The following is a 4,332-nucleotide window of genomic DNA, read 5'->3' as shown; positions in this document are numbered from 1 at the left end:
TAGGCGGGTCTCGAAACCGCGGGCTCAGGCAATCCACTCACCTCAGCCTCCCAAAGGCGCGGAATTGCAGGCTGAGCCACTGAGCCTGGCTGTGAATGCACTTTCAACAGCTACATACAGCATCTAACGGACAGGAATTTTCCACAAGCCTCACAGGAAGACGAGCTGGCTGCTTGAGAGAGATAACTGGGGTAGTCATCATGGGTTGGGAGCCAGGGAAGCTCTCTTTAAAGAAAGAATTGGGCCAGACACAGTGGCTCATACCAGGAATCCCAATGCTTGGGGAGGCCGAGGTGGGAGGATTGCTTGAAATCAGGAGTTTGAGATCTGACCAACATAGCGAGACCTTGTCTTTACAAAAAAATATAAAAATTAGCCAGGCGTGGTGGCACACACCCGTGGTCCCAGCTACTTGGCAGACTGAGGCAGGAGAATCCTTTGATCCCAGGAGTTCCAGGCTTCAGTGATCCGTAATTAGGGCGCTGCACTGTAGCCTGAGCCACAGAGTAAGACCCTGTCTCTACAAACAGGAAAAAAAGATAAGAGAAAGAACTAAAGGATGGTAAGGAGTTAGTCAAGCGGAGTGTGAAGGCAGGACACGTGGCCTGGCAGGGAGTGTGGCATGCACCGAGGCCCTGAGGCTTGTTCTAAGAAGGAGCAGAGAGCCGGAGCATAGGAGCCAGAACTATGAGAGAGAGGGGGTACCCTGTGGAGTTGGCTGGGGGGTGCGCTGGCTCACATAGGGCCTTGGAGGGAGCCGTGATGTCAGCTTGGTCTTTGGCTGGAAGGACTGACGTGCCCAGAGCTACTTTGTACCTGTCAAGGGTCCTATGACTGCTGAGAAGCGTGCCTGGGTGCCGGAGGATGGAAATGGACTCTGGGAGGCCAGCTCAGAGCCTGGAGCAGTAGCTCAGAGGCAGGTGATGATGGCAGGGACAGGGCTGCTGGCCGGGCTGGCGGAGGGAAGTGGGTAGAGTCGAGATGGACTTCCAAGGAAGAATCAAGGGGCGTGAGCAGGCAGGGCCAGGACAGAAAGCGATGGCGGCCAACTGAGGGTCAGGTTTCCGGCTCAAGGAAAACAAGCCAGGGTCAGCTAAGGTGCGTTTTGGTCTTAAGTAGCATAATCAAACCCAACAGGCTCCAAGAGTAAGTGGGGTTCATTGACTCCTGATTCAGTTACTATGACGACACCGCAGATTGCCCTGTCCAGGTCAGCTTGGGCTGCAGTAACAAAATACCCCTGACTGAGTAATTTATAAACAACAGAAATTCATTCCTCATAGCTCTGGGGGCTGGGAAGTCCCAGACCCAGGCACCAGCAGATTCGGTGTCCAGTGAGGGCTTGCTTCCCAGTTCATAGATGCCTGTCTTCTCACTCTGTCCTCGAGTGGCAGAAGGGGTGTGGCAGCTCTCTGGGGTCCCTTTGATAAGGACACTAATCCCATTCATGAGAGCTGCACCCTTAGGACCCAATCACTTCCCAAAGGGTCCCACCTTCTGACACCATCACCGTAGGGGGTGAGAATTTCAACATACAGATTTGGGGAGGTACATTCAGACTTTAACAATCCCAAAGCTTCGTGGCCTAAAATAAATAACCGTGATCTGGCCAGGTGCAGTGGTTCGTGTAATCCCAGCACTTAGAGAGGTTGAGGTGAGAGGATCGCTTGAACCCAGGAGTTCGAGACCAGCCTGGGCATTATAGCGAGACCTTATCTCTACAAGAAAATCAAAATAAAGTAGCCAGGCATAGTGGCACATGCCTATAGCCCCAGCTACTCGGGAGACTGAGATGGGAGGATCACCTGCGCCCGGGAGGTCGAGGCTGTAGTGAGCTGTGATCATGCCACCGCACTCCAGCCTGGACAACAGAGTGAGACTCCCACTCAAAAATAAATAAGTACATAACAGTGACCATCTGTTGCTCATGGTTTCAGTGAGTCAGGAATTTGGGAGCCGCTCAGCCTGGCAGCTGTTGCCCAGGGTCTCTCCTGAGGTTGCAGTCAGGTGGTGGCTGGGGCTGGGGTCGTCTCATCAGCTTCCTCACTCACGGCTGACCCAGGGCTCTCGATCCCTCTGTGGTCTTTCCTTCCAGCGTGGAGACTTGAGGGTAGCTGGTTTCCTGCCTGTCGGTCGGGGCTCCCGAGAGAGAGGTGGAGGAAGCTGTGTTGCCTCGCAGGATGGCTCAGGAGTGGCACAGCTTCGCCTCTGCCTCTGCCGTGCAAAGTCCCACCCAGGCCCAAGGGGAGGATAGGATGCAGACTTCGGGTCTCCAAGGGGGAGTGTCCATGTTATACTGCAAGAGGAGCTTGTGAAGCCGGGCTCGGTGGCTCAGCTGTAATCCCGCGCTTGGGAGGCTGAGGTGAGTGGATTGCCTGAGCCCGCGGGTTCGAGACCCGCCTGGGCAACTTGGCGAGACCTCATCTCTACAATCAATCAAAAAAAAAAAATTAGCTGGTCGTGGTAGCACGCGCCTGTAGTTCCAGCTCCTCCGAAGGCTGAGGTGGAAGGATCGCCGGAGCCCAGCAGGTCGAGGCCGCGGTGGCCAGGAGCGGCCACTGCACTCCAGTCTGGGCGACGGAGTGAGACTCCGACTCAAAAAAAAAAAAAGAAAGAGGAGCTTGTGGGACGAGAACCTGTTGCGGTTGTCTTGAGTGAGTGCAGATGACTGCAGCACACAGCACAGGAAGTCCGGCTGCAGGGCAGCCTTCAGGATCAGCGGGATTCAGCAGCCTGGGGCTGGCCCTGGCTGTGTCTCCTCAGCGTCAGCTTCACCGCGGGCTCGCATCTCATGCGCACCTTCCAGAAGGGAGAGGGCTGGCTCTTCACAGGCTTTTAGGGAAGCCAAGTCCTTTCTTTGCCAGAACCTCAGGGCAGCCGTTCCTTGTTTCTCGTTGGTCCCTGTGCAGTCACGTGTTCATTCCTCGCCCTGTCCCTGTGGTCCCATTCAGCCGTGTGTCTGTTTTCCACCAGCCCTGTGGGCCCCGTTGAGTCACGTGTCTGTTCCTCACCCACGGTCCCAGTTTAACCACTTGTCCATCCTCCACCCAATCCCCGTGGTCTTCATTGAGTCAAGTCTGCTCCCTACCCAGTCCCTGCGGCAGTGACATACCTATCCTCCGCCGTAACCAGAGAGGGGCACTGCCCTGATGGAGGGGGAGGCGGAGCACCTTGGCCTCCAGGGACAGGCAGGTACCCAGACTGTTAGCCAGGGAGAAGGGGCAGTGCCCTCACTTGGGGGAGATGCCAGGTTCCGCTTTGGACGAGTTGCGTTGGAAGTGACTGGTGATCATCCACAGGCAGGTGGAGATGCAAGTCTGCCGTTAGAAGCGGCGTCCAGGGCAACCCCCTCGGGTCCCCTCCCACTGTGGGAGCTTGTCTGTCCTCTTGATAAATCCTGCTTTAAAAAAAAAAAAAAAGGTCGGCCGCGGTGGCTCACGCCATAATCCCAGCACTTTGGGAGGCCGAGGTGAGAGGATTGCCTGAGCTCACTGGTTCGAGACCTGGCCGGGCAACTTGGTGAGCCCTCAGCTCTACAATACATAAAAAAAATTAGCCGGGCATGGTGGCAGCGTGCCTGTAGATCCAGCTGCTGAGTTGGAAGGATCGCCTAAGCCCAGCAGGTTGAGGCTGTGGTGGCCGTGAGTGTGTACTGCACTCCAGCCTGGGCGACAGATTGGGACTCTGACTCAAAAAAAAAAAAAAAAAAAGAGGCATCCAGATGGGACGTAAGAGTTAAGCATGGTCAGAGCAAATGTGCTTCATGGCATGATCCTGATGGATGTGTGTCATCCTATATTTGCCCAAGCCCACAGAGCATACCCTGAGAGTGACCCTCCTGGACACTGCGGACTTTGTGTAGTGATGACATGTCAGTGTAGTTTGATTCTCAGATGTTCCGCTCTGGTGCAGGACGTTGATGGGGGTACACAGGAATCTGTGCTGTGGGTCCTGCTTCTCGTCTTGAGAGGTTCTTGGAAACCAGCGTTAAGTGAAAAGACCTACACTGACAGGTTTGTGGAAACTGCGGATTTAGGTAAAACAGCATACAGCAGGCCATCATATGATGTTGTTTCATTCAACATCGTTCCCTTGTAAGTAGATGAAGAAGAAAATGTGTTGCCTTACACATTGTTTAGCTTAAAACCATCATTTCCAAGGACCTGTCAACAACATTGAGTGAGAATTTACTGTACTTTCCTCTCAATTTTACTGTGAACCTAAAACTACTCTTAAAAAGTCTTTAAAGGCCGGGCTCGGTGGCTCAGCCTGTAATCCCAGCACTTTGGGAGGCCGAGGTGAGTGGATTGCCTGAGCCGGCGGGTTCGAGAC

General features: G+C 54.3%; 1 protein-coding gene across 1 annotated transcript in view; it reads left to right on the top strand.

Moving 5' to 3' along the window:
* The window catches only part of GTF2IRD1 (GTF2I repeat domain containing 1), an 88,038-nt gene that overhangs the window by 46,198 nt on the left and 37,508 nt on the right, over positions 1-4,332 (top strand). The window lies entirely within an intron of this gene.

The sequence above is a fragment of the Carlito syrichta genome, unplaced genomic scaffold (assembly GCF_000164805.1).
Source record: "Carlito syrichta isolate Samal-C Ts95f unplaced genomic scaffold, Tarsius_syrichta-2.0.1 Scaffold303266, whole genome shotgun sequence".
NCBI lineage: Eukaryota > Metazoa > Chordata > Mammalia > Primates > Tarsiidae > Carlito > Carlito syrichta.
Note: the sequence above shows the minus strand (reverse complement) of the source record. Positions and strands in the feature narration are given on the sequence as shown.